Raw genomic sequence first — 23,555 nt, 5'->3', positions numbered from 1 at the left:
TGGATAGGTTCAAAAAATGGTTCAAATGGCTCTGAGCACTATGGGACTTAAAATCTGAGGTCATCACTCCCCTAGAACTTAGAACTACTCAAACCTAACTAACCTAAGGACATCACACACATCCATGCCCGAGGCAGGATTCGAACCTGCGACCGTAGCAGCAGCGCGGTTCCGGACTGAAGCGCCTAGAACCGCACGGCCACAATGGCCGGCTGGATTGGTTCCGCCTTGAGAAAACACAGTTTTTTTTCTTCTTTTAATACAAACGTATTCCGCTCAAGTTACAGCATAAGAAGTGGAGTTTTTATTTTATTTATGTTGAATAACTGTAAAATTGCTCTTTACTGTTTTTACATACAGACGTTTCAGTTTTTAGGAAAATATATTCGCAAATTTCAAAACAGGCAAAAATTTTATATACACCTTGCTACCCACCTGCTGTGCTTTTTATCCATTTCTACATTTTGTATTACAGCTGGTTTTCTTTCACAGTTTATCATCTGAAATCACATAGAACTTAGTTTAGAATGTTACTTGCATGGAAAATTTGCGATTGGGATAGTTGTTCCATGTGGAAAGTTTGTGTGTGTGTTTTCTGATTTGCCCATTATTTTCACTGCGAAAAACCGCACTTTTAAATTTTCTGTGTGTCTCTGCTTAAGAGACTGTAAAACAAAATGGCGGACAGCTGAATGTGTTCTGGGTCTGAGTATTGAATCTTGTACTGGCCTAAGGCACTGAGAGGCGTATCTGTAAGTGTGTCTGTGCGTGTATGTGTTTATGTTTATGTTGCAGAAAGGTGAGTATTCCTTTATTAAATAAAGGTGTCACAGCTCTCTACAACGGAACTCTAGGCTTTGCCCTCAAAGAACTGTCAGACGACCCAAATTCATAAACACACACTCACACACTCACACACACACACACACACACACACACACACACACACACACACACACATAAACAGAATCTCCAACACAGAATAAAATAAAGCTGTTACGCAAAATACTTAAAATTAAAATATAGTATGTGCTAACAAAGCATATACAGGGTGGATCACTTAAAGTTTGCACCGCAAATATTTCGGAAATAGAAAGTGCTATTGATGTGGGTTTTCGTAGAAAGGATTGGCAGTCAGGATCGCGTACTTTTAGCCAATCAACAGATTGCAATAATACTTATAAAGTATATTTTTTGTGCAAAATACACTTTTTTAAGTGGAACAATACCTATTGACGTAAACAAACTAAAAGTGGGGTAAATTAGAATCTCGATGGTGTTTGTTGCAGGAGCCTAGCGCGAGTTATTTACGAGATATCGTATTCTGATAATTTTCCACATCGATACTTCTACAGTACCTGTGGTAGCACACACTAAAGAACGACACAAGTGCACACACTAGTTATTTCAGTGGAGACACCTAAGCAGGCTGCAGTACAATTCACGAAGACATGCTGTAGTATTTCGTGCACAATGGACTGAAAAGCCATCATGTTGGTACCACAGGTTTCTCCTAGTTTACAGAGGAACGTCTTCCAGCATCCGTAGAAGATGCTCTGTTAGGAGACTGCGATACTTGTGCGCGCTGTGTTCCGTCTATGAAAAACCGGCCTATGAGCTGATGGTTCACTACCAAACACCACATGTCTACACTTCACGGACACTGACGTTTCACCTCACGAAACCAACGGGGATTGTCAACATACCAACAATGCATGTTTCGGCGGTTTACCTCACTATGACTTGTAAATGTGGCTTCTTCATCACTGAACAAGATACATGATACATCTCGAGTATCCTGTCTTAATGTCCATGCAGAGAAGTTAATGCGATCCTCATAATCGTTTCCATGCAGCTCTTGCTGGAGAGAGGTGTTAAGGATGGAAACTCTGTCGACGGAGAATGCGTTTGACGCTTGCGTGACTCATGACACTTCCTCGTGAGACTGAGCGGGAGCCAACGCGCGGATCAACTGCAACAGCAACAAGAACATTAATTTCGCCTTCTTCTGTCATCACTTGTTTCCTTCTGTTAAGTTATCTAGGTGTTTCACTACCACTTTCATGTAACTGGTTAAAGAGGTTCATAAATAATTGCCGAGATGGTTTACGTTTATTGGGATATCTTGCGGCATACACCGTACAAGAACAAAATGCATTCTTCCTACATTCTCCATACACCATGACGATGTCGGCTTTTTCTGCATTGGCAAATCCCATCGTCCACTCCTCTTCATATATGCAACACGTTCTGAGACATTGTTATTCGTGTAAGTTAAGATTTTTCTGCAATATTCGTTATCACTTACATGTAAGAGCGCACTTTCTCAGTAATTATTTCGTGATTTCTGTGTGTTTAAAAAACGAAATATAAAATAGCTGGAGATGAAATTTCTGTGAGTGAAACAACCGACAATGACCTTTATATTTTTTCTTATCAGAAATAATTCACCATTTTTTCCGAATGTGTAGTGATTTCCGGGTATGCGATTAGACAGGAATTCGAGAGCACAACTTAAATTACTGGGAATGTAACTAGCAGCAGTCATCTTCATAATCTGGCTTGTCACAGGTAGCAGACAGAGATGAAAGATGTCCGCTGTAATATTTTTAGACTGTAGCACCATATACGAAACATTTTCATTCATGAGATGCATGTTATAAACTTGGACGAACTGCAGGAGCTCCGGAAAACGCCGTTTTTCAATTTTGCTTTTAAGATCCAAATCGTTGACTTATCATATAGGGAAGTGGGCTACTTAATCATTTGGATCTCTAGGAGCGAGTTATAACCACATTCTGTTTATCTTCTTATTCTTTGAAACTCTCAGAATCAATTTTTCGGGTGTTTTTGTATATGTATTAGTACAGTGTGGTACTACACACTATTACTAACTCATATTCCGAAACGTAAAATCCAAAACTCGATGTCAGTGTGAATGAGAATAAGATGATATAATGCGGCATTTACGATAATCTGCAGAATATAGTCAAATACGCTATCGTTATTATGCATGCATGGAAACATGCGGTCAGGGAGACTGTAAAAATTTCTATGCATTTCAGCTGAGAATCTACCAAGAATTGACGGAAGAATCCATGAATAATGTTATTGATTTTAGTTACTACGTTTTTGGCGTCCAACATGGGGCCATTCCAATCCATTTCAATTACTCTGTTTGGCACCTGTGTGTCGCCATCCCATTACGTTTTAGTACTTCTGTTTACTACAGATCATTTGGTGTCAGATTACCGTGCTTGGTGGCGCAGTGGTAAGCACACTGGATTTGCATTCCAGAGGACGACGGTTCAAAACCCCTTCCAGCCTTCCAGATTATGTTTCCCACGAATTCCCTAAATTGCTCCAGAGGAATTCCATACAGTTCTTCTAAAAGGATGAGAAGGTTGACTTCTCTATCCTTTCGTAGTCCTAGCTTGTGTTTATTCCCTAATGACCGCGCTGTCGAAGGGACATTAAACACATTTCTTCCTCCCTTCTTTCAGACAGATGGAGGGATGCGTTGTATACTGCCTGCATTTCTGAGTTCGTGCAGACTCTGGGCTTTCCACTTGCCACTGCAACACGGATGTACGTGGATTCAGGGGAAAACATTTCTGTCTGTATCAACTACCAAGGACAGCAACATGCTGCAAATGTGGTCGCTGTCACCTTTCATGGATTCTACAAGAAAACAGTCTACAGGACAGCAAATTACTCATCATTTCAATGCTGGACGGTAACAGCTGGTAGGCTGCCATATAACTGAATCCATGGGTGATTCTTACTGAGTGCAAACGCTGAGTTTTACCTGCTCTTGGAGTGGTTAACTTTACGAAATGGGTGAACTGGGTGGGGTGGTCAATTGTTGAGTCAACTCCGCAGAGGAAAACACTAGTTAAGTTGGCACCGCAGCGTTTTCCTCCCTATTTTCAGAGATCTAGGACTCTCCATAGCTGCTAAGGTGGACCACTTATAGGTACGGTTAAAATGCTTGATAAAATGGTGATGGCCACAACGGGGCAGAACACTGTGAACTTCATTTAACGATTTGGCTAACGGCGCCAAAACAGATCTTCCGGTCCTAAAAATACATTTTTTAGGGGTTAGTGACATCTTGGATAGAACTATCGATCCACTGGCTGCAATTCTTTTGTGAATTAGTTTTAAAAGTCTCCCACATTATTCGTTGTAGCCTTCTTCGGGAAGTTATTTGCCTGTTTAAGTTATCAACGGCTTCGTGATAGTAGCTGGCTTCATGAGTAGTTGAAGTAAGTACGTGGCTTACATATTTTTGCTGTGCTCAGCCACGTGACTTCTAGTCGTGTTTCTCTATCTTTCCTAAATTTATTTTCTCCAACAACTATCAGCTTACGGCCTCTCATTCTCGGGAACATTATAATCCATTTCTAACTTCATACCAGGAGTAGGAACTGGCACCGACAGCACAGCACAGCACGCGGAGAAAGTGACTAATGACGACAGTCCTACCAACAGTTTAGTGCAAAAATTTCCAAATAGCAAAAAACAAAACAGTTGCACACTGACGGCCTGTTCAAGACACACCTCATCGCGCCCTGTCACCCTGTTTGCTGAAGTAACACTGAAATTGCTCTCAGCGTAGTTTGGCAAACAATAAGTCTTTTGCTGTACAATCTGTACGCATCCGAATATCACCCCCTTTTAGTGCCGTACAAAAGTCTCTGTCCCACATGTTTACCTGCGCACGTCATATGTTAACAGTCACAGAGGTTAGCACGGGTACTGTGGACAAGGACCAGCAGATAGTGTGCCAGCTCCCAGTGGAGGTGTGCGCGGATAGCCGCTCACACTACAGCAGCGGACGGGCGGCACAGGCAGGGACTGGCACCCCGCCAGGCGGCCTGGGCCGCTCAGTGATCACCGGCCGCCGCTGGCCACTTGAGCGCCGGCCGACGGCGACCCTTGCGCAGGTCAAAGGTCCGGCCGGGTCCGGGAGCGCCTGCTGGCTCGTTAGTGGCCGCGCAGCTGCTGCCCTTTGACGCCGTCATTAGAATGCGGCCGACCTCTCGCCGGGATCGGCCAGACGTGCCGGGCCCTTTATACGGCAAGATATGTCTACGGGAATCCGGCCTTTTTGGCCGAAGCCCCCTCTCAGCGTCATTTCCGCTAGCGGAACGAGTCGATAGGTTTGAAAACGACAGGTTCTTTCTCCCAGTCACTACATATTCTGCCTTTATTCATTTTTGGTTTATTCGTTTAATCGTTTAGAGAATAAAGAGCCTGTGATGATATTGTCAATATCAATGAAATTCGCCAACAGCCGTGTAACTGAAATGTTATTTTAATTTATTTTACTAGTTTCGGCGTTACACTGTGTCATCTTAAGGCCCCATATGCATCTCTCAAAATAAATTGTATGTTATACAGTGCCATATATTCCTGGATATAGTGAGTTCAAACCGTTTAACAAGTGCTTCATTCGAAGACTTCATAGCAACTTGAGATGAATTCACGACATCCGGGAATATATGGCAATGTGAGGATAGGTTATCTTATGATATAATGCTGTGTACAGGCCAAACAAAGGAAAGTTATGATTTAGAGTTCATTAGAGACAGAACACACATTGGACTAGACACAGTCAGGGTTCGAGTGTGGAGGATTTGGCGGCCGGTTTTTTTTTTTTTTTTTGGGGGGGGGGGGGGGGAATGGCATGGTTTGCTACTAGTTTTCTGGCCCCCTCCCTCTCCCCGCCCTTAAATATAAAGTGTCGTCATCACCACTTCTGACGTGTCACAAATGCTTCGATAAAAATAACAATAATTTTTCAGCACAATAATAATTTGTTTACATCAGACTTAGTACATTGTTTTAACATAACCTTATATAAATTAGAATTCAGTGAAGTACACAATTATGCATCTGGTAGAGCTACATTGTTATCTGCAAACCTTAAAGTTTTTATTTCTTCTCCCTTCCAGATTTCTCCTTGGTTTCCTTCACTGCTTCCTCAGCGCACAGAATCAGTAACAATGTGGATAGGTTGCGACACTGTCTCACTCCCTTTTCAACTGCTGGTTCCCTTTCACGTCTTTCGACTCTCCACCGTTCATCATTTGCCAGCGGCGTCATCGAATGCGGTATGAAGCGGTATGTGTTCAGCACACAGCTCTTTCAGCCGTTCTCGCATTTCTTGACCTTGGAACCTTTACTAATCGCTCGAGCAGCTCCTGAATGCACCCCGTGACAGTCCTTCCAACAAGATAAGATCGCTGGCAGTACCAAGAACGAAACCCAGATCCCCTGCTGGACAGTCAAAAACTCTGACCATTCAGTTACGGAACAGACGCGGAACACTCTGGCAAGAATAAATGTGCCTGTTTTATGACAAAGTTCATTTGGTCACAAGCGCTACTTGATTAATATATTTATTGAAGGTAAAGATCCTCTAGGTTGTTAAGGTGCGTAACTTCCTCTTCAATTTCTTCTTCACAATCGACGTTCCGACCTCTCTGCTGTGACCTTCGTCAGGAAGAAGAACTGGTATCACCAGAAGATCCCGAAGAAGATCCCAGCAGAAGGGTCGAAACGTCGATTGTGAAAAAGAAATTAAAGAATGACCTGACACAGCCTCACGATATAGAAGATTTTCACTTTCCCTGATAAGGACTATGCAAGTCTGCAGCCCTACGTAATACACTCATAATTTTACAGATGGGTCTATTCCATGGCGAGGTTGAGTTACTTCTTAGAGCTGTGATGTCAGAAACGTTGATACCTCTCTCTTACTATCGATTCAAGTTCTGCACCATCTTGTTCTTGCAAAACCTGGTTGAATTTCTCTGTCTACTTTTCTATGTTCTTCATCTGCGACAGCAGCAGTTTCTCTGCAGTGGCTACATCCACTCATTCCCAATCTAGGGCTGAGAGAGAATCAATTGTTCGTGGCCATATAAGAACATGTAGCACTTACATACCTGTTCACTTGAAATATCTGTGAATGTGATTGTCAATGACAATAAAATTCAACAAGAGCCATGTACTTCAAGATGTTATTTTATTTTATTCCGAAGACAACCATTTTCGGCATTTCATTATGACATCTTGAGGTCTCATACGCTTCTATCCAAATAAACGAACTTGTCGTATAACGCCATAAATCACGTCACGTCTTCGAATAAACCGATTGTATAACAATTGAATTCACGATATCCAGTGATTTATTTAGGTTGAAATGTATGGGGCCTGAAGATGGAATAATGAAATGCCGAAACTTGTTGCCTTCAGAATAAAATAAAATAATATCTTAAAGTACAAGGCTGTTGTTGAATTGTATTGATAATGACAATTACTTAACCAGTCGATTTCCCCTAGTCGATGGACAAAGAGAGATCTGGGAGAGTTGTTGGAACACCTGAGTAACATGCCAGACCACATGAAGCCCAGGATGGAAGTAGACATAAAAGTACTTTGCCGTTCACTGAAGTCCTCGTTTGACAAAATCAATTGGTTGTGTCGGTCCCAGTGAGTAATGAGAAATCCACCCATATGGATCAGTATCTGTATGCTCTGACCCATCACTCCGCCACAATCCAACATGGAAGTGCAGTATTCTGAAGTCAATAAGCAAGATTTTTTGAAGAGATAGCTGGGATGAAGAATGGAACAAATATCTAGATTTACGTGATTACTGTGCTATTCACAATAAAGTGCCTGGCAGAGGGTTCAATGAACCACCTTCAAGCTGTCTCTCTACTGTTCCATTCTCGAACGGTGCGCGGGAAAACGCGCACTGACATTTTTCTGTGCGAGCGCTGATTTCTCCTATTTTATCGTGATGATCATTTCTCCCTATGTAAGTGGGTACCAACAGAATGTTTTCGCAATCGGAGGAGAAAACTGGTGATTGAAATTTCATGAGAAGATTACCACTCCAATTCACGTACCACGTCTGTGGCACTATCTCCCCTATTTGCGATAATACAAAACGAGGTGCCCTTCTTTGTACTTTTTCGATGCCATCCGTCAGTACCTTTATAGGAATTTGAATTTTACGTTATGAACCACGGCAAGATGCCAGACAAACATGTGGTTCCTGAAGAGGGGCAGCAGCCTTTTCAGTAGTTGCAGGGGCAACAGTCTGGATGATTGACTGATCTGGCCTTGTAACATTAACCAAAACGGCCTTGCTGTGCTGGTACTGCGAACGTCTGAAAGCAAGGGGAAACTACAGCCGTAATTTTTTCCGCCGTAATTTTTTCCGAGGGCATGCAGCTTTACTGTATGATTAAATGATGATGGCGTCCTCTTGGGTAAAATATTCCGGAGGTAAAATAGTCCCCCATTCGGATCTCCGGGCGGGGACTACTCAAGAGGACGTCGTTATCAGGAGAAAGAAAACTGGCGTTCTACGGATCGGAGCGTGGAATGTCAGATCCCTTAATCCGGCAGGTAGGTTAGAAAATTTAAAAAGGGAAATGGATAGGTTAAAGTTAGATACAGTGGGAATTAGTGAAGTTCGGTGGCAGGAGGAACAAGACTTTTGGTCAGGTGATTACAGGGTTATAAATACAAAATCAAATAGGGGTAATGCAGGAGTAGGTTTAATAATGAATTAAAAAATAGGAGTGCGGGTTAGCTACTACAAACAGCATAGTGAACGCATTATTGTGGCCAAGATAGACACAAAGCCCAAGCCTACTACAGTAGTACAAGTTTATATGCCAACTAGCTTTGCAGATGATGAAGAAATTGATGAAATGTATGAAGAGATAAAAGAAATTATTCAGGTAGTGAAAGCAGACGAAAATTTAATAGTCATGGGTGACTGGAATTCGTCAGTAGGAAAAGGGAGAGAAGGAAACGTAGTAGGTGAATATGGATTGGGGGGGAAGAAATGAAAGAGGAAGCCGCCTTGTAGAATTTTGCACAGAGCATAACTTAATCATAGCTAATACTTGGTTCAAGAATCATAAAAGAAGGTTGTATACCTGGAAGAACCCTGGAGATACTAAAAGGTATCAGATAGATTATATAATGGTAAGACAGAGATTTAGGAACCAGGTTTTAAATTGTAAGACATTTCCAGGGGCAGATGTGGATTCTGACCACAATCTATTGGTTATGAACTGCAGATTGAAACTGAAGAAACTGCAAAAAGGTGGGAATTTAAGGAGATGGGACCTGGATAAACTGAAAGAACCAGAGGTTGTAGAGAGTTTCAGGGAGAGCATAAGGTAACAATTGACAGGAATGGGGGAAAGAAATACAGTAGAAGAAGAATGGGTAGCTCTGAGGGATGAAGTAGTGAAGGCAGCAGACGATCAATTAGGTAAAAAGACGGGGGCTAGTAGAAATTCTTGGGTAACAGAAGAAATATTGAATTTAATTGATGATAGGAGAAAATATAAAAATGCAGTAAATGAAGCAGACAAAAAGGAGTACAATCGTCTGAAAAATGAGATCGACAGGAAGTGCAAAATGGCTAAGCAGGCATGGCTAGAGGACAAATGTAAGGATGTAGAGGCCTGTCTCACTAGGGGTAAGATAGATACTGCCTACAGGAAAATTAAAGAGACCTTTGGAGAGAATAGAACCACTTGTATGAATATCAAGATCTCAGATGGCAACCCAGTTCTAAGCAAAGCAGGGAAGGCAGAAAGGTGGAAGGAGTATATAGAGGGTTTATACAAGGGCGATGTACTTGAGGACAATATTATGGAAATGGAAGAGGATGTAGATGAAGACGAAATGGGAGATAAGATACTGCGTGAAGAGTTTGACAGAGCACTGAAAGACCTGAGTCTAAACAAGGCCCCGGGAGTAGACAACATTCCATTAGAACTGCTGATGGCCTTGGGAGAGCCAGTCATGACAAAACTCTACCATCTGGTGAGCAAGATGTATGAGACAGGCGAAATACCCTCAGACTTCAAGAAGAATATAATAATTCCAATCCCAAAGAAAGCAGGTGTAGACAGATGTGAAAATTACCGAACTATCAGTTTAATAAGTCACAGCTGCAAAATACTAACGCGAATTCTTTACAGACGAATGGAAAAACTTGTAGAAGCGGACCTCGGGGAATATCAGTTTGGATTCCGTAGAAATGTTGGAACACGTGAGGCAATACTAACCTTACGACTTATCTTAGAAGAAACATTAAGAAAAGGCAAACCTACGTTTCTAGCATTTGTAGACTTAGAGAAAGCTTTTGACAATGTTAACTGGAATACTCTCTTTCAGATTCTGAAGGTGGCATGGGTAAAATACAGGGAGTGAAAGGCTATTTACAATTTGTACATAAACCAGATGGCAGTTATAAGAGTCGAGGGGCATGAAAGGGAAGCAGTGGTTGGGAAAGGAGTGAGACAGGGTTGTAGCCTCTCCCCGATGTTATTCAATCTGTATATTGAGCAAGCAGTAAAGGAAACAAAAGAAAAATTTGGAGTAGGTATTAAAATTCATGGAGAAGAAGTAAAAACTTTGAGATTCGCCGATGACATTGTAATTTTGTCAGAGACAGCAAAGGACTAGGAAGAGCAGTTGAACGGAATGGACAGTGTCTTGAAAGGAGGATATAAGATGAACATCAACAAAAGCAAAACGAGGATAATGGAATGTAGTCGAATTAAGTCTGGTGATGCTGAGGGAATTGGATTAGGAAATGACACACTTAAAGTAGTAAAGGAGTTTTACTATTTAGGGAGTAAAATAACTGATGATGGTCGAAGTAGAGAGGATATAAAATGTAGACTGGCAATGGCAAGGAAATCGTTTCTGAAGAAGAGGAAGTTGTTAACATCGAGTATAGATTTAAGTGTCAGGAAGTCGTTTCTGAAAGTATTTGTATGGAGTGTAGCCATGTATGGAAGTGAAACATGGACGGTAAATAGTTTGGACAAGAAGAGAATAGAAGCTTTCGAAATGTGGTGCTACAGAAGAATGCTGAAGATGAGGTGGGTAGATCACGTAACTAATGAGGAGGTATTGAATAGGATTGGGGAGAAGAGAAGTTTGTGGCACAACTTGACTAGAAGAAGGGATCGGTTGGTAGGACATGTTTTGAGGCATCAAGGGATCACAAATTTAGCATTGGAGGGCAGCGTGGAGGGTAAAAATCGTAGAGGGAGACCAAGAGATGAATAAGCAGATTCAGAAGGATGTAGGTTGCAGTAGGTACTGGGAGATGAAGAAGCTTGCACAGGATAGAGTAGCATGGAGAGCTGCATCAAACCAGTCTCAGGACTGAAGACCACAACAACAACAACGTTGTTTTTAAAGTATGAGGGCACTTCGCCTGTCTCATGTATCTTGTTCATCATGTTCAACAATTTTATCGTTCAATACCGATCTCACACACTATTTGTTTTGTGTATTTCTAGCACTACATAAATGCTAGTAGATGTGTCAGACTAAATTAAAAAGCACCTTCGAGAGACAGAGTACATCAGTAGACTCAGAGGGAGTGAAAATGATTTTTTTACAACATGAGCTGGCTGTACAGCCAGAACACTTACTGGATGTCAAATGAAACACCTTTCAGCCGTATAATTTTCAAACTTACTTTATCTGGCTACCAGTTTCGGCGATTTACTACGCCATCTTCAGGCCTCTGACCGTTTTGTAGTAAGATTCCACGTTGTTTCCGGTAAAAATAGGATCGGAAATTATACGACTGAAAGGTGTTTGATTTAACATCCTGAAAGGAACAGCCGAGTCCCGCAACCTTCTCTGAAAAGATGGACATACAGAGATCCATTACAACGTGACAGGTGTTTAATCTTAACTACTAAAATCGGCCGTAGCAGAAAGGGTCTTCGTAAGTAATACCAGCTTGCTTCTGATGGAATGTGATTATGAGATCAAATGGTTTTGGAGTAGCATAATATAGTATCAGTTGAAATTGAAATATCAGAAAGCTCCGTAAATATGGCTGCCTGTAGTTCAGTATAACGTAGGGTATTGCCATCACAAGTTTTAATCTGATGTAGGGCACACAGGACGTAAATACTGCCGTGTTTAAAAATGGACTGAGTACCCGTGACGTCACAGCTGACAGCACGCACGTATAAGAACGACAGAAGAGTCAGCCACTAACCACTTAAACTTGATAGTCGGTCACTTAGACCTCACGCGACTTGATCACCCCGAAAGAGTTTTATGCATGGATGCTGCTGTGATAACTTCGGAGGACTTATCAGTTAGGACCTGATAACCTCATGACCGCACTCTAATGACAATTGAACCACATTACATAGCTCGAAACCCGAGGTGAGTTTATGGATTCATATTATTGCGAGTCTAAGTATTTCTCTTCGTCCGCAATTTTTTTTCAATTCTTAATACTAGTTGATCTCCTTTGAGAAGAAAGCTTACTTTTACTATAACTTATTTCTGCTGTCCCCTTTTGCTTCTTGCCATCACATGTGAAGGCCTCAAAAATGAAGACAATCTGTCATGAGCTGACGCTGAGTGTTTTTCTATGAAAGATCCTTGATGTGCTGTTTTAGATTTCCAGAAGGCTTTCGATACCGTTCTTCATAAGCGTCTTCCAACCAAACTTGGTACCTATGGAATATCGCCTCAGTTATTCGACTGGATTCGTTATTTCCTGTCAGAAAGGTCACAGTTCGTAGTAATAGACATAAAGTCATAGAGTAAAACAGAAGTAATGCCCGGCGTTCCCCAAGGAAGTGTTACAGGCCCTCTAGTGTTCCTGACTATATTAACGACTCATTTACATGAGTACTAAAAGAAATCCGCTAAATTTCGATTACGCGATAAGTCACACAATTCTGAAGGCTGTAATTCAACTAAATACTTAGGGATTACAGTCACAAATAACCTAAATTGGAACGACACATAGATAATGTTGTGGGTAGAGCAAACCAAAGACTGCGATTTATTCGCAGAACACTTAGAAGGTGCAACAGGTCTACCACAGAAACTGCTTGCACCACGCTTGTCCGCCCTATTCTGGAGTATTGCTGTGCGGTGTGGGATCCGCATCAGGTGGGGCTGACGGATGACGTCGAAAAAGTACAAAGAATGACAGCTCGTTTTGTATTATGGCGAAATAGGGGAGGTAGTGCCACAGATATGATATGCGTATTGGAGTGGCAATCACTTAAACAAAGGTGTATTTTGTTGCGACGGAATCTTCTCATGAAGTTTCAATCACCAGTTTTCTCCTCCGATTGCGAAAACTTTCTGTTGGCACCCACCTACATAGAGAGAAATGATCATCACAATAAAATAGGAGAAAGCAGCGCTCGCACAAAAATTTTAAGTGTTTTTTTTCCCGCCCCCCGTTCGAGAGCGGAACCGTAGAGAGACAGCTTGAAGATGGTTCATTGAATCCTCTGTCATGCACTTTATTGTGAATAGCAGAGTAATCACGTAAATGTAGATGTAGATATAGAAAACAAATTAAATTTATTACTCCACTTCCATTTGTAACTGTATTGTACTGAAATAGGGAGGTGTGTCGTCATACTTTCGTGTAAAATGTTTTCTTCATTGGGCAAATGCGCTCTTTCCTCTTCCTTCACACTGTAGTTGTGAACTGATCACTCTTGCCGAAGATTTTTATTTCGGAAGTATTAGCTGAATGCAGGCAGTGACGAAGTATGGGTAGGTTAACTTATGCATAGTTTGCTGATACGCGTCATGCCCTGTACACGTCGATCAACAGAACTGTTGCGAACTTAACGGTCGATGGCCTGAAGAGTTCCTGCAGCGACAGATTTATATATAATTGCATACGGATTTGTACAGTGTCAATGATTTACACTATTCTGTGGTTGCTAAATCTATGTTGTGCGTACTACTTACATGATATGTTCTAACGGTACCAGTGAGCAAAGATGCAAGATGACAATCCACTATGATGTCAACGATGAGAAGCAAGAGTCTATCGAGACGTTTCTTTATTAACATGTCATCTATTTTATATTACAAGCATTTACAAGAGAGTGCAGCCGGTTTAAGCACAATTCAGTCACAACAATTGTTATGGCAGTAAACCCTGCGAATCACTCTATTGGGAACATTCCTGTTCATCACCGGTGTAGTGAAAACTCGTTCTGCAATTTTCGCACATTCTTGTCAAAAATTTCAAAGCAGACATTAAGAAGCGTCAAACCAGTAAGCTACCATAAGAGTTGTTGAATTCCATTAAAAATTTCTCATTAGTTGTAATTGCTATACTGTTGTTTCGAGCACTGATTGTACAGCAAAACACTACTCATTTTCGTAGCGAGATGACGCCTTAGCAAGACAAGGAACTCGGATTCCGAAGGATAGTGGTTCAAATAGCCGTCCAACCACACGGATTTAGGTCACGCATGGATTCACTGAGGTGAAAGGCTAGGTGACTAGTGAGAAAGGTAACGGCAGGTTTCCTTCACCAGTCTCAGATTGTGCTTCGTCCCTGATAATGATAAACTTCTTTTCCAGTCGTTTGGGAACTTCCGCTGCACTAACAGTCTACGCTAAACTGCTACTAGAAGAGGAGCAAGCATTTTCACATAAATGTTGTGGAATCTTTAATTTATCAGCTAGAAATGATTGGGGGGAAGCCTAAAACAAGAGGTTAGTTAGTAAAATAACTTTTTTCCGTTGACAGTAAGGAATTTCTTGTAGTTTTGTCTTCCACGCCACGTTTTTGGAACTGATTTCTCTTTTAAAGTGTCTTTTTCGCGTATTGTGGCATTTGTATGTGACATTTCCTATGTGTGATGAGTTCCATTGTTCTGTTTCTTTTATTGTGGTGTATAAACACACACACACACCCATCTAGTGATTAATGATGGATTTCTATAAATAGATAAAGGTAAGTAAAATATTTTATTTTTAAAATTCCTCCTTAACTGTACACCAAGATCTATCTTTGATTACAAAATTGCGCCGGTTTGTTTATTACAGTAATGGCAATAGAATAATGCGGCACACGTGCATCGAAATCATCACACAAAAACGCTGTAACATACTGAAAAACGCACGTCAAAATGAGAATAATTTCTGAAATGTTTCGTAGCCGCGGAAAACGTTATTTTATAAACAACACAATTATGTACTACCTCACAGGTATTTTATTCACGACTGATAGATTTCAGTTGAAGCTCTATTCCGCAACATCTTATCTCAGTATCTGTCATTTCGGCGTTAGAGCGATTATTAAATGGTGGAACTCTATTATGATCCTCTCCAGTGAAACAAGCTGAGAAAACCGAAATCAGTATTTCTGTCTTTCCCTTGTCAACTTCCGTTTTGGCACCAATATGGTCAGTGAATAACTGAATAAATTGTCTCGATCCCTTACTGACTTCACGTCCTACCAAAACGTCTTACACATATCAAAAAAAGTTTTGCATCACTCCGATTCCCAGAACTCCAGAAGATAGACGTTGACTGTGGGAATTGTATCACATACACAGTCCCTTTGACTGTTCAGAGATGTAACTAAACCCGCCCAAAGATGTAAACAACCATGCATGAGCAGCGCCTATTAGGCGGAGGGGGTCCGACCGCCGATCAGTTCTAGTCATTCCACCAGGAAAGAGGTGCAGGCTCGTGTTGTCTGTAGTTCAACCATTCCTGGACGGTCAATAAAGCGGTACGATCGCGTCCGCATTCTTACTTTGTACCAGGAAGGGCTCGCAACAAGGAAGTGTCCAGGCGTCTCCGAGTGAACCAAAACGATGTCGTTCGGACATGGAGGAGATACAGAGAGACAGGAACTGTCGATGACATGCCTCGCTCAGGCCGCCCAAGGGCTACTATTGCAGGGGATGACCACTATGGCTCGGAGGAACCGAGACAGCAACGCCACCATGTTGAATAATGCTTTTCGTGCAGCCACAGGAAGTCGTGTTATTACTCCAACTGTGCGTAATAGGCTGCATGATGCGCAGCTTCACTCCCGACGTCCATGGCTTGGTCCATCTTTGCAGCCTCGACACCGTGCAGCGCCGTACAGATGGGCCCAACAACATGCCGAATGGATCGCTCAGGATTGGCATCACGTTCTCTTCATCGATGCGTGTCACATTTGCCTTCAACCAGACAATCGTTGTAGACGTGTTTGGAGGCAACCTGGTCCGGCTGAACGCCTTAGACACACTGTTCAGCGAGTGCAGCAAGGTGGAGGTTCCCTGCTCTTTTCGGGTGGCATTATGTGTGGCCGAAGTATGCCGCTGGTGGTCATGGAAGGCGCCGTAACGGCTGTACGATACGTGAATGCCATCCTCTGACCGATAGTACAACCATATCGGCAGCATATTGGCGAGGCATTCGTCTTCATAGAAGACAATTCGCAGACCGATCGTGGACATCTTGTGAATGACTTCCTTCATGATAACGACAAAAAAATGGTCCAAATGTCTCTGAGCACTATGGGATTTAACTGCTCAAGTCATCAGTCCCCTAGAACTTAGAACTTAAACCTAAATAACCTAAGGACATCACACACATCCATGCCCGAGGCAGGATTCGAACCTGCGACCGTAGCAGTCGCGCAGTTCCAGGCTGTAGCGCCTAGAACCGCTCGGCCACTACGGCCGGCATGATAACGACATCGCTCGACTACAGGGGCCAGTATGTACTCCAGACATGAACCCTATCGAACATACCTGGAATAGATAAGGGCTCTTTATGGACGAAGTGACCCACCAACCTCTCTGAGAAATTTACGCCTAATCGCCGTTGAGGAGTAGGACAGTCTGGACCAACAGTGCACTGATGAACTTGTGGATAGGATGCCACGACGAATACAGGCATGCATCAATGCAAGAGGACGTACTACTGTGTATTAGAGGTACCGGTGTGTACAGCAATCTGGACCACCACCTCTGAAGGTCTAGTTGTATTTTGGTACAACATGCAGTGTGTGGTTTAATGACCAACAAAAAGGGCGTAAATAATGTTTATGTTGATCTCTTTTCGAATTTGCTGTACAGGTTCCGGAACTCTTGTAACCGAGGTGATGCAAACCTTTTCTTCATGTGTGAAGAAAGTTTTGTGATACCAGTTGCCCAGATTTTATTTTATAATTTATTGAACGCTTCTCACATTTGTCAGCCTACCAATGCGAGTTCAGCTTCAGTTTCTCAATTAGACTCTGACTTCGCTTGAATCTGGGAAGAAATCTATTTGTATTCGCAACAACGTTATAACATGGGTATTATACCACGGTTGTTCTTTCCCATCCCTCACAATCTTTTTGATAACCTCAACTCCATGTTATCAAAATCTATGGACATAGTTGAGGTGAAATACACTGATCGGCATAGTGCGCTTATATTTGTTCCTTTGCTAGTAATCGCAACCCTCTATGCTTACACAATAAAGTACTTCTTGCTATGGTACTGCATCCGACCCAGAGTGCTGCTGTTAAGCTGAGTGGACGGCAAATAGGCACCTGTCGTTGCCCTTGTTGTTGTGTGGCCCAGAAAGAACAGAGAATTTTACACTTGTAGATAGCACAGAGGAAACGCACAACATTGTCTTACAGAAGCGGACGACTGTACATTAGACTAGCGGACTTTTTACCGGCGGATAAGTTTCCGCTGCTGGAAGTAGCGCGGTCATTACGTTCGGCTTGCGGTCGTCTGCTTCCGTAGCCGCTGAAGAGGCGGCGTTATTCTTTTCTGTTGGTGCACCTCATTCAGCCGCCAAGGAGGACCTCAAAGGGAGGTTCCGCTCAGCAGAAACATCCAATTACGCGCAACCTGAATCTGCGCCCATATCTGCGACCGCAACCCCCCCCCCCCCTAGCCCCCCACCCCCATCTCTCCATTCCTTTATACGGCGCCTCGTCCTTTGAGAATATACACTGCAAGGATGGAAATTCCGATGCATCTAGAGCAGAGCGCAGCCCTTCTTGAAAGCCTCTGGATACGCTCCCGAGGAGTGATACACTATTCAGACGCAATTTCGCAGGCAGTAAAATGTTCACTGCTGCAAACAAGCATGCGTCCCCCGAGTGGTCTAGCTTTAAGCAGACACGAGTCTCAGCCAAGAGGAAATAGCCTCGAAGCGTTGCGAAACGTAACACGCTCTATCACCCTCTATCCTTGACTTAATAAGAAAGTTTCTTGTTTGTTCGAATAACATAAAAATATTCTGTTTTCTGGTGGGCACGACACTGAAGAAAATTGAAGGTAATATGTATTTTGCCGGCTTTCGGCATCCTATGTCTTGGTTGCTTACAAATATATCAGAGGATGAAATCTCTTCAGACTGAAACTTCGAGAATATTAAACTGCCAGGATCAAACGAAAACTAGCTTAATACCGTTAGAAGTAGTTCGTACGTATTCATGTGGATATGCAAGTCGGCATCTGTTGACATGGGAAAACATTAAGTAACATTAACAAACAGATGTAGACATTTTTCAACTCGCTCTACCTCCTCACATTTACAACTAAGGTAGCCGAGACGAAAAATATTTGAGAGGAGCAGCCATACCGTCTCACACTATGCGTTCCTATCAATAATTTCAATATCCGTTTTACTTCGTGACGAAAGAAATGGAAATTGCACGGCCCTATTCTTCTTCGTGCAGTGTCAAGTCTTTTAATTTACTTATACCAGCATTCGACGACGAAAGATTTGGGGATTAAAAAAAAGCATTGCAGGCTGATATGACTACAAAGTCTTTCGCGACGGAGGCTGATATTGAACATAGGAGTGAAAAAGAACGCGCTTAAAAATCAGATTCTAAACCGTCTACTCCGCGATCGATGCACCACCACAGCTAAAATTGTCGTGCATGGCATTCACAGAGCAAATAATAACTAAGACAATTAGTTTCATACTGGTAAAAGTATTTTTAGATAAGTGGTTTGGTAAATGCCGAGCGAATGGCTCTGAGCACTATGGGACGTAACTACTGAGGTCAACAGTCCCCTAGAACTTAGAACTACTTAAACCTAACTAACCTACGGACATCACACACATCCATGCCCGAGGCAGGATTCGAACCTGCGACCGTAGTGGTCGCGCGGTTCCAGACTGTAGCGCCTAGAACCGCTCGGCCACACCGGCCGGCTCCGAGCGAACCTTCGAAAAATATTAAGAGAAGAAAGAAAGAGGCATTTTAGTGTAACTTCTTTCTGGTGATTCACTACGGATTCATTAACTCAGATTGATGAAATATTATTTGTCACTTATTTTAATCTCATTCAAATACTGGATTTTTAAACTTGTCCAATGGAATAAGAAAATAATATTTCTTCCAACGACTAACAGCGCTCTGAAATACATGTAATCAATAGGTGTCCACAAGAGGAAAAAACCCCTAGTGACAAACCACACGTTTTCAAATCGAAATTTACATCCTTTCTCCTAGAAAACTACTTCTCCTGCCAATACGAATATTTTATGTCTACTTACTTGTGTTATGAAATTGCAGTCCAACGACATTAATTGTGCTTATCATATATGTTCAGTTTTGGTCCACCTTATTTTGTTATTATAACTATTATTCGCTATACTGAGCTCTAAACGGCGAAAATTGCTTTTCTAAAGTGGATTCAGGCTTGTGCAATCATCCAGCCTCCTTACTTGTTTGTTTCATTTTTTTTTTCCTTTCACAGTTCATTCCGCTAAAATTCAATTATTCTGCTGTTACTAATGCGTCACAATCGACACCTTCTAAGTTCAGTGTAAAGATTGTAAACTGAAATAAATTCTCATGGGGTATGTTCATGTTATTATCATTATCTTCATTTTGGTGTTCATCTAACGCGATTTTCACTTTCAACAGTACGTTACGTATGTGAGTAAAACCTATATTAGCCGTGTCTCTACTTCCACGATAAACTAAAATTGGTTGTGTGAGCTTAGCCTCGGGTTGGAAGACTGCAACAGCAACCGCCTCTAGCAGGAACATGTCTGGTAACGCGGAGTGCTGTCTCTCAAACGTTTGACTTGAAGTACGGTAGTAAGAAAACTGTCAGAAAGACTTTTCTATCATCCCAATAAAGAATACAGACATCATTTCCCTTACATATAATCCATAGAAGTTGTTACTTGAAGCAAATACCGGGTCTTTAGAACTCAATAACTTTTTGTCGTGAGACGCATGTCGATGTCACAGCATCTGTAACACACATCTACTGTGGCTCTGTTTTTTCTCTGTCAGTCATCATCTTCATGCGTATGAGCCCATGTGGTCCAAGCACTCTTCACTGAGTTTTAACAGTCGTCGAATAACCGTCTTTTCTTGCACATTTTTACACCAAATATGAAACCTTCCAACAGCAGACGTTTATTTGCCCAACTACAGATATTGTTTCGTTTCTGTAAGTCATTTTTAGATGTGCAAACATAAACTACAAAATTATCATTTTTCTTACATCTGTTCTTGCTGTAGGGCACCATCATCCCAAAAGTTCACCACAACTTTAACCTGACGCCATGATATGACGACCACAACGTAAATAACCTACATAAATTCATTGACATATGGCGGAAAGGTGGATTCAAGCCGAAACGGCGATGTTCCCCATAAATAAAATAGTTAACAGATTCCGACTGCTGTTTTCTCCATCTATAAAAGCCATACAACCATGGTATTATTATGTCCTATTTTAACAAACGCGTCAATCACTGGTTTGTTTGCTTGCCTTTGTGTATTCTCTGGTTTATACTTGTTCACATTATACCTGCACCTGAAGGATGGTCATGTTATCTACTTTTCCTTGTAACCAGTTTACTCTTCTGCTGCTTGATGTGTTATAGCCACAAAAGAACAGAGCTTACACTCTAAATCTCTTCATTGTAAGTACATTTGGAATACCGTTATAATCAAAGCGTGGTGGTAGAAGTGAAAGGACAAAAATTTATCAAATGCATACTTGAAGAGTCCGTTATTGAGGGCTTCGAAGCAGGGACATTCCGTTTATTTAATCTATAGATTGCACAGGACAGAGGTCTCGGATCGTTTCATCCTGCCCTTGACGTGTATCTCGAGTATTTAGTTAATAATCGATATACACAACAAATGAATCAGTTAAGTACTGAACACATCTTAATAGAGACTGAATTAGGCTAATTCCGAGCTCTGAATAGGTGTTTCTCCCTTGTACTGATAACTATCCTTATTCTTTTTCTTCTCACTGCTCTTTGCCGTATTGACTCCTGAAGCAGTCCTTCTCTCTACTGTATTCTAGGCGATGCACTCCTACCTTACCCTCTTTCCACAACCAGAGTGTCTCGTACACTCGTTGTCTCAGACTCACTTCCGCTCTGTAGCACAGTGTGACTCTGAAGCGGTAATAAATTCCGTCACGCCCCATGAACAGTCGGTACCGTAAATTTCACTGCCCTGCCTCCAGTATTTCTAGCTATGCCCGCGTCCACAATAGCAGTGTATTACTGCCTGTCGCAAGAGAGACCATTAAACAGGTAGTCTGACAGATACCCGCTCCAGGCCAGCGGCGAACAGCACCAGGTTTTGTGCAGCTCTGATAATGAGAATAAATGTATACCTAAGTGACCGAGCAGTCGCTCTGCGGTATTTGGCATTTTGCCAGCTCTCCATAAATAGACGACACAGTTACCAGCTGCAAGCACAGTTCTTTTCATTATTAGGAAGAAAAAAGTAGCGAAGATATTAGTGATTCTCTGTGCACTGTCTAACAAGGACCCCTTCACTGCGATATCGAAAGTTCAATGTATAGCAAGGCTTATTTGAAAATGTTATGTTAACAATTACGACAGAAAATTTTAGCTGCTAGTGAGTCATCAGGAGGGCGACAGAAAATAATTGTCCGGGAGGTTCAGAGATCAACCTTCTATGGGGTGTGTACATTACACTTCACAAAATGGACTTCGTCGACATTCAAGAAATGTTCAAAACAAACCATTAACTTGCACCATGAACATCGAATGGAAATGGTGCGCCGCACTGATCACAAAAGTTCGCACCATCAAGATCGAAGGCGAACACCTTCAGTGTTACAAACTGTGCAGGACTTCCGGCAGGTTCCCACTCTTAAGGAATACATGTAGGACTATATTGGTGCAACGAAGTGATGAAATTTGGTGGAATGTGATGGCCTACTACCGATTGCAAAACAGTTTGTCGTAGAACCATCGAGAAACTTGGTATCCTTTATGGTGTAGTTGCAGATACTGCGATAATATGTTTTGTAAGCACGGAAAAATCAAACATCCAGAGCTTGAATTTGTCAAGTGGTGTGAATTGTAAAGTCACATACTTTTCAGGAGGGATACTTTGCTCTAAGGAAGTATGATTTTTATACGCAGACCAGGACTCAAGAGAAAGTAAGTTACTTTGACCAGCTATTGGCCAACAGCAGTGCTCTTACAATGATTGTAGTTTTCTTACGCCCATTCCGCCAAGGTTCCCAGAACACAATGTGGTGCATGCTTTAGCTCTACATGACCGTGTGATTAACAACTACCCAATCACTGGTGTTGCGCAGGGAGATGTATAAATGAAACATTCTGAGTACTTCGCAACGGCATCTCAAGGTGCGAACATCGTTGCAGACGTTCTGGCTTCCTATAACAGTGAGCGCAGACAATTCATATTTAATGATATTACATTCATATGATATACAGAAAATGCTCGTCTAATAGAGACATTCTCAGTGAGCGTTGCATCGCTGAGACCTTTCAAGGGTGTGAAGTGTGCTAACGCAGGGGGAGGTGCACACTGGGATGATCCGGGTAAACCCTATAAAGATATGGTGACATCGCTTTGATTATTCGACCGCATAGATACTACCGTCTACGTCAAAGGCGAGAAGAAGCTCTCATGGATGCGTCGAATCTTCAAATACGCAGCTGTTAAAGACCTGGAATTCCATGGGTGCCCTGCTCTCCATCGACTCAGCAAGAAGAAAAAGAATGTGTGTGTCAAAATAGTGCTGTGTCTGCTTATGAAAATGTAAGATTACTTTTAAGTTGGAGCCGGCCGGTGTAGCCGTGCGGTTCTAGGCGCTTCAGTCTGAAACCGCGTGACCGCTACGGTCGCAGGTTCGAATCCTGCCTCGGGCATGGATGTGTGTGATGTCGTTAGGTTAGTTAGGTTTAATTAGTTCTAAGTTCTAGGCGACTGATGACCTCAGAAGTTAAGTCGCATAGTGCCCAGAGCCATTTGAGCCATTTTTTAAGTTGGATAGAAACAAATGAAGTTCTTTACCTCACATTCTGTGTAATTTTTTCCCCTCACGATGTAACTTTATCCAAATACCACGTCTGTGGTTCTCCTCAAGAAATGGAAACATAATGTTAGACATGTTTGCTGTATGTCTCTGGGAGCAGACACAGTCACGTGCCTCCTGCTCCCACAACGAAATATGTGCTGCTTCATAGGCATATTCCCATGCAAACAGTACATATATTCTGTTATTCGCTAGCGTAAACCTTATATCCTTAATACCACTGATGTTCAAAACTAATGTCATTTCTGTCAAACACACATACATTTGGGGAAGGTTTTCTGTAAATAACAACAACAAGACGAACGGTAACTTTTGTTTATTCAATTACCATAGATACACTTTGATTCTTTAGATAGAATTAGCTTCTTTTTTCAC

The sequence above is a fragment of the Schistocerca nitens genome, chromosome 6, assembly GCF_023898315.1.
Source record: "Schistocerca nitens isolate TAMUIC-IGC-003100 chromosome 6, iqSchNite1.1, whole genome shotgun sequence".
Lineage (NCBI taxonomy): Eukaryota > Metazoa > Arthropoda > Insecta > Orthoptera > Acrididae > Schistocerca > Schistocerca nitens.
Note: the sequence above shows the minus strand (reverse complement) of the source record.